The sequence below is a fragment of the Sinohyriopsis cumingii genome, unplaced genomic scaffold, assembly GCF_028554795.1.
Source record: "Sinohyriopsis cumingii isolate HCF-2022 unplaced genomic scaffold, ASM2855479v2 utg000646l, whole genome shotgun sequence".
NCBI classification, from domain to species: domain Eukaryota; kingdom Metazoa; phylum Mollusca; class Bivalvia; order Unionida; family Unionidae; genus Sinohyriopsis; species Sinohyriopsis cumingii.
The window spans coordinates 1,238,313-1,252,001 of NW_028315921.1; the positions used below are offsets into that span (position 1 = coordinate 1,238,313).

General features: G+C 36.1%; 4 non-coding genes across 4 annotated transcripts; 2 read left to right on the plus strand and 2 right to left on the minus strand.

Annotated features, from left to right (window-relative positions):
* Positions 1 to 4,665: 4,665 nt before the first annotated feature.
* On the minus strand, positions 4,666 to 4,747 carry Trnas-gcu (transfer RNA serine (anticodon GCU)). The gene has a single exon. It is a non-coding gene; the product is annotated as a tRNA-Ser (tRNA).
* A 718-nt stretch (positions 4,748 to 5,465) lies between these two features.
* On the plus strand, positions 5,466 to 5,537 carry Trnam-cau (transfer RNA methionine (anticodon CAU)). Its single transcript has one exon. It is a non-coding gene; the product is annotated as a tRNA-Met (tRNA).
* Positions 5,538 to 12,189: 6,652 nt separating this feature from the next.
* Positions 12,190 to 12,271, minus strand: Trnas-gcu (transfer RNA serine (anticodon GCU)). Its single transcript has one exon. It is a non-coding gene; the product is annotated as a tRNA-Ser (tRNA).
* A 718-nt stretch (positions 12,272 to 12,989) lies between these two features.
* On the plus strand, positions 12,990 to 13,061 carry Trnam-cau (transfer RNA methionine (anticodon CAU)). Its single transcript has one exon. It is a non-coding gene; the product is annotated as a tRNA-Met (tRNA).
* The last annotated feature ends 628 nt before the right edge of the window (positions 13,062 to 13,689 follow it).

Here is a 13,689-nt window from a genome sequence, read left to right on the forward strand (position 1 = left end):
CTATGACTGTACTTCCTCATATTCTGACACTATTATTGTGTCAATACCTCTCTTACTTGCACACGTTTCCGACGAAGAGATCGGTATCAAGATAAGAGAATACGGAGTGGAATTCCTATCTCCCATTCAGGATAGATACTACCCTAGAAATCTTGTGACAGACGTGACGCATTTTTGTTTTGGATATTTAATTTTGATTGTTTGTTATTTTTTTAATATTTATTATTTGTTATTACATGTTTTATTTCGTATTCTAGAGAAAGTATTTGTTACATTTTACAATACTTGCTGGATTTACATCTTTTCTATTACTTTGATTAAGAACATAGATTTGTAATATTATGTAAAATACAGTTTTCCAAAAGAGATAAAATCTTAGCCCTACAGTCGGAAGCATCAAACTGTAAGTGACCATTAGTTCGTTAAGTTATTGCATGATAATCAAGTAAAGGTGCGCTCTTTTTGTCTTGACCCGGGTCGCATGATGACAGATTGCACACATTTCGTGTGCCACAACTGTTGGAAACAGCGTCATGTTCCTAGGAAGTACAAAAGGCAAAGCTCTGACAATTGTGGAAATTTTCTTTATTTGTGTTCATGTGGGAAATATGACTTAAGAAATGCAACTGCCTAAAGATGTTACATGCTAAATGATTAAATTGAAGAAATTAATTACCGAATTGCTGACGTTGCCACAAAGGAAGATAGATTGGGGATTCAAGTTCTAGAAGATGATGAACACGAGGTTGATGAAGTAATACAGGGTGCAGATGGTGAAGAAAGAGGTGATGAAACTGATCACGAAAAAGCTTTTCACAGAGTCAACCATTCATACTGGTATCTCTTTTACGACAATTCGGGTTTGGTGACAGCTTTATTTAATGGATACAAATATTTTATATTGAAATTAGAAACAGTGTTAAATGCATTTAATGAAAGCCTTTTCAATTAAACATTCAGTCCTCCAAAGTTGCCCTATACTAACTATGCTATATTTATTTGAAGCGGAACATTTAGGGCTCGCTATAATTATAAATTATTATGTCAATGTTGCTCTATTTCTATTGTCTAGCAGTACAAGTAAAGTCTTTCAACATGCCGATGGTACAACCATGACATTAGCAAAGAAAGAATCTATTAATCAATCATTTATTGTACTTGGTTTATATTGTAAAGGATATGGTTCAAAAGGGAATAAAGAAAACAAACGGAACTTTTATTTAATTCATCAGGCAGTCTCTGTTGAATTCTGCAGACAGCTCCAATTTCAACATTGTGATCACGTTATCTTAATTTTGGGAACTAGTGCTGGAGCTCAGTTAGAATAACACTTTGTCTAAATTTGAAACTTATTACACAGAGGTGATACTAAATTGTATGACTTCTGTTCATGTATAGCACAAATGTTTTACTCGCTTTCAAGTAGCTTGATTTTCCGTAAACCAGCCGCTGTTTCCTTTTGGAGTAGTGTATTTTGTTTTGGAGACATTTACTCACTAGAAAAAATACATTTGCCACTCTAGTATCACCCTTAACGTTCAACTGGCATTATATATAGCATTACCGATAGAGAACAGCCTTATCAGAAAGAAGTTTTAATCGGAAAGAATGGTGTTAGATGCACACTGCATTTAACACTGTCTTTAATAACGGCTGAATAAAAATTTGACCAAATCCAAAATTTATGTGAATGAGACAAACTTTTGACTCTGTCAAAAACTTTGCTTTTATCAATTGTTAAGGTATATCCATCGATGTTGTCCCTCTAGGTCATAGCAATGACATCTCCTACAGTGAATGTTGTATCAGCAATATCCCTTCAAACTACAGAGCATGTCTGAATTAGAGGCATAATTTTGGGTAATACCCATTTCAAACCATGAGCCATAACCCTCGCCAAAATTGTATCATCTACATTAAATAGTCTTATATTTCGCCAATATTTCCAGCTTCTTTAGTCGCTCTTGGTGTTGTAAAAAATGATATTGTATCAAATCTCACTGCCCATGACGTAATTGATTCCTTGTTAACGATCTGAAGAAGAAAAAAATCTCTAACAGATTATCATATTCATAATTTAAAACGTTGTAAAATACAACTACCTTATCGATTTAACCAGACCAAAATATCTAATTTTAGACATTATATTTATAGCTGCATGTATTTTATCAACCCTTGTATGACCCTACTCAAATACGTATCATCAGCAGGTATGGATGAATTTACCAAGATTAAAACTGATTCTTTACAACTCTCATCAACTGTGTTCGATAATTACAAAATACAATAAAACTTATAAACGTATTTTAATATTTGATTTTCATTTGAAACAAGTGAGCCAAAGCCATCAATGGATTCCTTAATAACATCTCGTTTTTGTTGATATTTTTCAGGATTTGGAAAGTATTTGCTATTTGCGTCACTTTCAGTCACCAAACTGGATTAAAATCTCGGTATAACACCTCAAAACAATCTTATTTCTTAGTCACTTCATTGTTGTTCGAGTTCTTCATATGTATTGATATCAAATGAATCTTTAGCGGTAAATTTTACAGAAAATAAAATCATTTTGTCTTGACATCTATACAATTCTTGGAAACTTTCTTTCTTTCTCTTCGTACTGTATAGGAGCGAGAATTCTTACTTTTATATTTTGCATTATCCACTAAGTGAGTTGTTCACTAAAATATTTTACTCTTTCCCTCAACAATAATAGATTTCACTCTACATACCTATTCATCATTACAAACGTTATCTAATTTAAGTAAGTGCCTAATTTCTTCGTTGCATGTAGTTATTTTAGGATCGATCTCATAATGATGTACATGCATGACAAAATATTTTGCAATTTGGAGGAATTTAAGATATAGTCCATCCTGCACTTCCATAGTTCGCCTAGTACCATTCTCTCTTGATCTCCAGTGATCGTAAATATTGCTATCAAACAGTAATTATGAAGCTCTCGAATAGCAATATCATCGATATGTATGTGTTTCTTATGCCGATCAATTGCAGCTATTGTAACCACCTACCAAGGTAGTGCTATAACTCGTATTGGTCTCCACAATTGTTGCACACGGTATTAGTGGATCAGATACTGTTTTATATGCAACGTGCACTCCATAAAGTCGGCATTTGGATATAACTTCTAGAAACCTAAGATCGTTGTGTTCACCGAAAAGTCGTCTGACTACAAACGAAACAAGTGAAAATGGTTCTTGGATTTTGAGAGTGCTCCAGAAACAGCAGTTATGTAGACATTTTGGTGTTAACGTGTCTAAGTATAGCAGATTATATACAGAACTTAAAGAGGTTAAAGATAAACTTGCAAGTACGTTATTGGTTTTATTAATATTGGAGTACACAGGTATGGAATTAGTCGGCTCACAAATTATATTTTACATGAAACTACTGCGATTCCATGAACGTTGTATTATTGTGAAACTTAATTTAACCCTAGCCCTCAGAATATAAGTGAACTGGAGAGAGTCCATTGCTTGTGCGCTATACATCTGGAAGGTATTACGTTCACATGTTCATACTTGATGTACCTGTGTACCTTTCAGAAGAAGAAATAAGTAGAAATTAGAAAGAATATGAAGAGGAATATATATACCCCAGTCAACATAGACACCAATCTGATAAAATCAGATCTCCGCTGTCCTACGTGAAGATCTGACGATGACCACTGAAGAATGACATTCAGGTGACCATTAAATTAGCCAATGGAAATACAACTTTCAAAAAATCTGAAAGTGAATCAAATCGTTCGATACACATTCATGCTTTTCACCCACGGTGCTCTTTCTCAAAACGCAAAGATATTAGACCTCATCTGACTGGTTGATAAAATTAGCAATTATGGTAATAGCATAGGTACCAGAATATGCCTTCTAAGCGATGGCTGTCAGATCTTCATTTGGTAACAGCGGAGATCTGATTTTAATCAGTTTGGTACACAGGTACTTAAAGTATGAACAGGTGAAAGGACAGCTACATAAACGAACATTTTCCCCGTCATTTCTTCTACACTTCTGATAACATCAGTTTATTTGATCTTCTTAACATTAACCGCAATTTTAGATTGTTGTCCAAGACTATCCGAGTATACAAACGTACAGTCTCCTGTTACTTAAAATTTGACCATCGTTTTAATGGGTATTACACACACTTCTAGTAAACAGACACATACGCGTGTGCTTTGGTGCCGTTTTGGAATTTTGGAAACACATCACCCCTTACCCTCCCAAACCTTAGCTTGATCCCTTTTGCCTTGCTCGCAACCTTAAATGTTTCTGCTAATCGGCCGATTCGCGGCATTGATATTTGGCTACACTTCCCGCATGCATGTTAGCACTACTGGGACTTTATTTCAATGCCAAGAAATGTTGTTGTTGTTTTTTTTCTCCTGTGGGAGATAAAATGTTCCACACGCACAAAAAGTACAACTCGATTATAAATATGCAGCCGGAACAGGTCAATACACAAACCTGTCACAAACATGCACAAAACGTCAGTCTATTCAAGACACAAACCACCAAAAAGAAATCATGGAGACATCATTAGGCGTGTTTTCTTTCTGACGTGACGATATCACATTACAATATTGATGAATACGGTTTGTAGTCATAACTAAAAGTTCTACACATCAGATAAAATGTATATCGACGAAGATGGGATTCGAACCCACGCGGGGAGACCCCAACGGATTAGCAGTCCATCGCCTTAACCACTCGGCCACCTCGTCCGGTGTATTTTGATGAGTACACTATTTAGGGAGTGATCTATAGCTACCTGGCCTAAACCACACACAACTTTTGTCTGATATTCACGATTCAATATATGTCTTTTTCAGACAGAAAAAAATTCTAACCGTCGAACCATCCTAGCTCTAACTGATGTGCACATAAAGAACCTAGTGCATGATATTCTTTAAAAGAAGAAATATATATCTTCAGGTAAATTAAAACAATTCTCCTGGCTGGGAGAAAACTCAACATTACCCACCTACCCACCCAATAAACAGAAACAAATACATGGTCGGTCCCTTAGTGAGCAAGCATGTTCATATCAATGGATTGTTAGGCAAGGGAAAAAACTCGTACGAACATTCGTTGTATTCATCACTTCGGTAAGTATTACATCAGATAAGTGAATATCAGTTCCATTTTTTTTTAAAGTTATAAAAATCAATGTTTTCTAACAGCAGAGCCGAGTGGCCGAGTGGTCTAAAGCGCTCTCCGTCACGGATCACTGCCATCTCACCTCTGTCTGCGTGGGTTCGAGTCTCGGGCTCGGCCAATGTGGACATGTGAGAAAGCTTGCCGGTAGCTTCTCGTGGGTCGGTGGTTCTTTCCGGGGTTTTCCCGGGTTCTTCCTCCACCATTAATACTGGCCGCCATGTATAGCCTATCTTGTGCTGAAAAATGGCGTTAAACCCTATAACAACAACAATAACAACTAACAGCAGAGTGGCGCAGTGGAAGCGTGCTGGGCCCATAACCCAGAGGTCCGTGGATCGAAACCACGCTCTGCTAATCACTTTTATTTGGTTTTTGTTTTTTGTTTTTAATTTTAAATTCATAACATCAAATTATCATTTATCTTCAGGCACAAAAATATAAATAAAAGGCACATTCAGTAAATATGTATCTGATTTCATATATAAAATGTGGGTCAATGTAATTTACTTTTCACGCTTCAATGACGGCTTTTTTGGTGCGAATTTGGACCTTCTACACCGTTCTAGCAATAATAAAATGTCAAATGTACATGCAGCTAAAGTGAAATATAACAAAAGGTCAAACGAAAAACAATGTGGCATGTAATGATATAGCATTGGAACGTTCGACAGTGATCAGGTGGACAAGCCTCCCCGTGTTTCCCACCCCACCGCCGGCATCACCCTTCCCCACCCCAAGACAAAAATGAGTGTTTGTCTCCCTGGCCCTCACTAGCTGCTAAATCCCACAGTCAGCTTGCGGTCTTCTTTGCGCTCCCTGTGAAAAATACATACTGAACCACCCCTGCGATCCCACCCAAAAGTGCCGAAAAGTTTTGACCTCTGACATGACATTGCCATATTAAAAATGGAATTTATTTTGTTTCAATTTTTCGTTAATCCATACAATATCTGCTCTTAAAAGGCAAATTTACACATTTCCAGTGATTACATGTTTCCAAACTTGATATCCTGCTCCGGAAGGAAACGGAGGCTGGTTCTCGAAAATTAAACTTTAGATGAGCCTGTAAAATAATTGTGGTGTATATGAATAGAGGTCATACAATTTGCTATCAATTTTGGGATACATAGTATTTCTTCAATTGGTCACGGTGGGGTTTGATTCTTTTGTGTCATTCTAAAGGTATACTTTCTATTATACAATTGTAAGTTTTCTGTATTTTTCGCTTTGATCTCAGGATTTGATTCACAAACAACGTCCTAAACACAAACAATTCCTGCCTTTATAAGTTATGTGAACATGAATATTTTCCAACCACATGAATTATCAGAATTTAAAATGAGAGGTTGTTCAAATACAGCCAGAAACATCGATATTCATGTTGACATTATATCAAATTTGTTCCCATGCACAAAAACATTTGTCTGTGAAACATATGGAGGACGTTTAAGTGCTGCTTATTTAAGGACATGAAAAATAAGTCCCTTTCAACTTCATATTTAGAACAGTAGATAAACAGTTATCAAGGGTATAATAATAATAATAATAATAATAATAATAATAATAATAATAAATTAAGAAGAATGGCACATTTGGTTGTGAAAGTCCCATCTGATATATGCTCCTTAGTAAAACGCAATCCTCCTTTCGGATTCGCCATTTATTCAATTGTTGCAGGAGGGGGTCAATCGTTTTTCTTTTGTCGAATCAAGGGAGGCAACTAATGGAACTAGAACGTTCATTATAAACAATTGATTAGGTAGTCAACTAATGCAGCTAAGAGGTTAGTGTTGTTGTTTCCATAAAATGTTTTACCGGGGTGTACTAGACTTTATGACTGCCTTAAATCCCAAACACGCCCATATATCATTGTCATAAATAAGATGTATCAATTATTTTCTACTACTCGATATCGGATTATTTTAAACAAGGAAATGTGTCTTTCTCAATGAAACAATATGTGACTTTGCATAATCCGATCGAGAGCTATCTGCAATGTGTTGTTCGATTCAAGCTACCCTGTCTATAATTACGGCAAATTGGATATTCAGTTGTTTGTGAGACGCATTGACATCGAAAGACAAACTGACTGAAGAGAGTTTTGGAGTATGAATCTCTGGTCACAAGAAATCTACGTCAGCGCGGAATGAATAGATGTGATCATGTGACTAGCTTTAGAAATACGCCCTACCTATGCTTGGGACATAACAACTGTCACGATCCAATCAATCAACGAAAAAACAAAATGTCTTTCTATGTAGTTGTGCCGAAAGTTTCAAATTTGTATGAGGTTACGTTGCCAAATAAAGAGTATAATCTAAAGTGGAATTGACAGTGATAACTATGACTGTACTTCCTCATATTCTGACACTATTATTGTGTCAATACCTCTCTTACTTGCACACGTTTCCGACGAAGAGATCGGTATCAAGATAAGAGAATACGGAGTGGAATTCCTATCTCCCATTCAGGATAGATACTACCCTAGAAATCTTGTGACAGACGTGACGCATTTTTGTTTTGGATATTTAATTTTGATTGTTTGTTATTTTTTTAATATTTATTATTTGTTATTACATGTTTTATTTCGTATTCTAGAGAAAGTATTTGTTACATTTTACAATACTTGCTGGATTTACATCTTTTCTATTACTTTGATTAAGAACATAGATTTGTAATATTATGTAAAATACAGTTTTCCAAAAGAGATAAAATCTTAGCCCTACAGTCGGAAGCATCAAACTGTAAGTGACCATTAGTTCGTTAAGTTATTGCATGATAATCAAGTAAAGGTGCGCTCTTTTTGTCTTGACCCGGGTCGCATGATGACAGATTGCACACATTTCGTGTGCCACAACTGTTGGAAACAGCGTCATGTTCCTAGGAAGTACAAAAGGCAAAGCTCTGACAATTGTGGAAATTTTCTTTATTTGTGTTCATGTGGGAAATATGACTTAAGAAATGCAACTGCCTAAAGATGTTACATGCTAAATGATTAAATTGAAGAAATTAATTACCGAATTGCTGACGTTGCCACAAAGGAAGATAGATTGGGGATTCAAGTTCTAGAAGATGATGAACACGAGGTTGATGAAGTAATACAGGGTGCAGATGGTGAAGAAAGAGGTGATGAAACTGATCACGAAAAAGCTTTTCACAGAGTCAACCATTCATACTGGTATCTCTTTTACGACAATTCGGGTTTGGTGACAGCTTTATTTAATGGATACAAATATTTTATATTGAAATTAGAAACAGTGTTAAATGCATTTAATGAAAGCCTTTTCAATTAAACATTCAGTCCTCCAAAGTTGCCCTATACTAACTATGCTATATTTATTTGAAGCGGAACATTTAGGGCTCGCTATAATTATAAATTATTATGTCAATGTTGCTCTATTTCTATTGTCTAGCAGTACAAGTAAAGTCTTTCAACATGCCGATGGTACAACCATGACATTAGCAAAGAAAGAATCTATTAATCAATCATTTATTGTACTTGGTTTATATTGTAAAGGATATGGTTCAAAAGGGAATAAAGAAAACAAACGGAACTTTTATTTAATTCATCAGGCAGTCTCTGTTGAATTCTGCAGACAGCTCCAATTTCAACATTGTGATCACGTTATCTTAATTTTGGGAACTAGTGCTGGAGCTCAGTTAGAATAACACTTTGTCTAAATTTGAAACTTATTACACAGAGGTGATACTAAATTGTATGACTTCTGTTCATGTATAGCACAAATGTTTTACTCGCTTTCAAGTAGCTTGATTTTCCGTAAACCAGCCGCTGTTTCCTTTTGGAGTAGTGTATTTTGTTTTGGAGACATTTACTCACTAGAAAAAATACATTTGCCACTCTAGTATCACCCTTAACGTTCAACTGGCATTATATATAGCATTACCGATAGAGAACAGCCTTATCAGAAAGAAGTTTTAATCGGAAAGAATGGTGTTAGATGCACACTGCATTTAACACTGTCTTTAATAACGGCTGAATAAAAATTTGACCAAATCCAAAATTTATGTGAATGAGACAAACTTTTGACTCTGTCAAAAACTTTGCTTTTATCAATTGTTAAGGTATATCCATCGATGTTGTCCCTCTAGGTCATAGCAATGACATCTCCTACAGTGAATGTTGTATCAGCAATATCCCTTCAAACTACAGAGCATGTCTGAATTAGAGGCATAATTTTGGGTAATACCCATTTCAAACCATGAGCCATAACCCTCGCCAAAATTGTATCATCTACATTAAATAGTCTTATATTTCGCCAATATTTCCAGCTTCTTTAGTCGCTCTTGGTGTTGTAAAAAATGATATTGTATCAAATCTCACTGCCCATGACGTAATTGATTCCTTGTTAACGATCTGAAGAAGAAAAAAATCTCTAACAGATTATCATATTCATAATTTAAAACGTTGTAAAATACAACTACCTTATCGATTTAACCAGACCAAAATATCTAATTTTAGACATTATATTTATAGCTGCATGTATTTTATCAACCCTTGTATGACCCTACTCAAATACGTATCATCAGCAGGTATGGATGAATTTACCAAGATTAAAACTGATTCTTTACAACTCTCATCAACTGTGTTCGATAATTACAAAATACAATAAAACTTATAAACGTATTTTAATATTTGATTTTCATTTGAAACAAGTGAGCCAAAGCCATCAATGGATTCCTTAATAACATCTCGTTTTTGTTGATATTTTTCAGGATTTGGAAAGTATTTGCTATTTGCGTCACTTTCAGTCACCAAACTGGATTAAAATCTCGGTATAACACCTCAAAACAATCTTATTTCTTAGTCACTTCATTGTTGTTCGAGTTCTTCATATGTATTGATATCAAATGAATCTTTAGCGGTAAATTTTACAGAAAATAAAATCATTTTGTCTTGACATCTATACAATTCTTGGAAACTTTCTTTCTTTCTCTTCGTACTGTATAGGAGCGAGAATTCTTACTTTTATATTTTGCATTATCCACTAAGTGAGTTGTTCACTAAAATATTTTACTCTTTCCCTCAACAATAATAGATTTCACTCTACATACCTATTCATCATTACAAACGTTATCTAATTTAAGTAAGTGCCTAATTTCTTCGTTGCATGTAGTTATTTTAGGATCGATCTCATAATGATGTACATGCATGACAAAATATTTTGCAATTTGGAGGAATTTAAGATATAGTCCATCCTGCACTTCCATAGTTCGCCTAGTACCATTCTCTCTTGATCTCCAGTGATCGTAAATATTGCTATCAAACAGTAATTATGAAGCTCTCGAATAGCAATATCATCGATATGTATGTGTTTCTTATGCCGATCAATTGCAGCTATTGTAACCACCTACCAAGGTAGTGCTATAACTCGTATTGGTCTCCACAATTGTTGCACACGGTATTAGTGGATCAGATACTGTTTTATATGCAACGTGCACTCCATAAAGTCGGCATTTGGATATAACTTCTAGAAACCTAAGATCGTTGTGTTCACCGAAAAGTCGTCTGACTACAAACGAAACAAGTGAAAATGGTTCTTGGATTTTGAGAGTGCTCCAGAAACAGCAGTTATGTAGACATTTTGGTGTTAACGTGTCTAAGTATAGCAGATTATATACAGAACTTAAAGAGGTTAAAGATAAACTTGCAAGTACGTTATTGGTTTTATTAATATTGGAGTACACAGGTATGGAATTAGTCGGCTCACAAATTATATTTTACATGAAACTACTGCGATTCCATGAACGTTGTATTATTGTGAAACTTAATTTAACCCTAGCCCTCAGAATATAAGTGAACTGGAGAGAGTCCATCGCTTGTGCGCTATACATCTGGAAGGTATTACGTTCACATGTTCATACTTGATGTACCTGTGTACCTTTCAGAAGAAGAAATAAGTAGAAATTAGAAAGAATATGAAGAGGAATATATATACCCCGGTCAACATAGACACCAATCTGATAAAATCAGATCTCCGCTGTCCTACGTGAAGATCTGACGATGACCACTGAAGAATGACATTCAGGTGACCATTAAATTAGCCAATGGAAATACAACTTTCAAAAAATCTGAAAGTGAATCAAATCGTTCGATACACATTCATGCTTTTCACCCACGGTGCTCTTTCTCAAAACGCAAAGATATTAGACCTCATCTGACTGGTTGATAAAATTAGCAATTATGGTAATAGCATAGGTACCAGAATATGCCTTCTAAGCGATGGCTGTCAGATCTTCATTTGGTAACAGCGGAGATCTGATTTTAATCAGTTTGGTACACAGGTACTTAAAGTATGAACAGGTGAAAGGACAGCTACATAAACGAACATTTTCCCCGTCATTTCTTCTACACTTCTGATAACATCAGTTTATTTGATCTTCTTAACATTAACCGCAATTTTAGATTGTTGTCCAAGACTATCCGAGTATACAAACGTACAGTCTCCTGTTACTTAAAATTTGACCATCGTTTTAATGGGTATTACACACACTTCTAGTAAACAGACACATACGCGTGTGCTTTGGTGCCGTTTTGGAATTTTGGAAACACATCACCCCTTACCCTCCCAAACCTTAGCTTGATCCCTTTTGCCTTGCTCGCAACCTTAAATGTTTCTGCTAATCGGCCGATTCGCGGCATTGATATTTGGCTACACTTCCCGCATGCATGTTAGCACTACTGGGACTTTATTTCAATGCCAAGAAATGTTGTTGTTGTTTTTTTTCTCCTGTGGGAGATAAAATGTTCCACACGCACAAAAAGTACAACTCGATTATAAATATGCAGCCGGAACAGGTCAATACACAAACCTGTCACAAACATGCACAAAACGTCAGTCTATTCAAGACACAAACCACCAAAAAGAAATCATGGAGACATCATTAGGCGTGTTTTCTTTCTGACGTGACGATATCACATTACAATATTGATGAATACGGTTTGTAGTCATAACTAAAAGTTCTACACATCAGATAAAATGTATATCGACGAAGATGGGATTCGAACCCACGCGGGGAGACCCCAACGGATTAGCAGTCCATCGCCTTAACCACTCGGCCACCTCGTCCGGTGTATTTTGATGAGTACACTATTTAGGGAGTGATCTATAGCTACCTGGCCTAAACCACACACAACTTTTGTCTGATATTCACGATTCAATATATGTCTTTTTCAGACAGAAAAAAATTCTAACCGTCGAACCATCCTAGCTCTAACTGATGTGCACATAAAGAACCTAGTGCATGATATTCTTTAAAAGAAGAAATATATATCTTCAGGTAAATTAAAACAATTCTCCTGGCTGGGAGAAAACTCAACATTACCCACCTACCCACCCAATAAACAGAAACAAATACATGGTCGGTCCCTTAGTGAGCAAGCATGTTCATATCAATGGATTGTTAGGCAAGGGAAAAAACTCGTACGAACATTCGTTGTATTCATCACTTCGGTAAGTATTACATCAGATAAGTGAATATCAGTTCCATTTTTTTTTAAAGTTATAAAAATCAATGTTTTCTAACAGCAGAGCCGAGTGGCCGAGTGGTCTAAAGCGCTCTCCGTCACGGATCACTGCCATCTCACCTCTGTCTGCGTGGGTTCGAGTCTCGGGCTCGGCCAATGTGGACATGTGAGAAAGCTTGCCGGTAGCTTCTCGTGGGTCGGTGGTTCTTTCCGGGGTTTTCCCGGGTTCTTCCTCCACCATTAATACTGGCCGCCATGTATAGCCTATCTTGTGCTGAAAAATGGCGTTAAACCCTATAACAACAACAATAACAACTAACAGCAGAGTGGCGCAGTGGAAGCGTGCTGGGCCCATAACCCAGAGGTCCGTGGATCGAAACCACGCTCTGCTAATCACTTTTATTTGGTTTTTGTTTTTTGTTTTTAATTTTAAATTCATAACATCAAATTATCATTTATCTTCAGGCACAAAAATATAAATAAAAGGCACATTCAGTAAATATGTATCTGATTTCATATATAAAATGTGGGTCAATGTAATTTACTTTTCACGCTTCAATGACGGCTTTTTTGGTGCGAATTTGGACCTTCTACACCGTTCTAGCAATAATAAAATGTCAAATGTACATGCAGCTAAAGTGAAATATAACAAAAGGTCAAACGAAAAACAATGTGGCATGTAATGATATAGCATTGGAACGTTCGACAGTGATCAGGTGGACAAGCCTCCCCGTGTTTCCCACCCCACCGCCGGCATCACCCTTCCCCACCCCAAGACAAAAATGAGTGTTTGTCTCCCTGGCCCTCACTAGCTGCTAAATCCCACAGTCAGCTTGCGGTCTTCTTTGCGCTCCCTGTGAAAAATACATACTGAACCACCCCTGCGATCCCACCCAAAAGTGCCGAAAAGTTTTGACCTCTGACATGACATTACCATATTAAAAATGGAATTTATTTTGTTTCAATTTTTCGTTAATCCATACAATATCTGCTCTTAAAAGGCAAATTTACACATTTCCA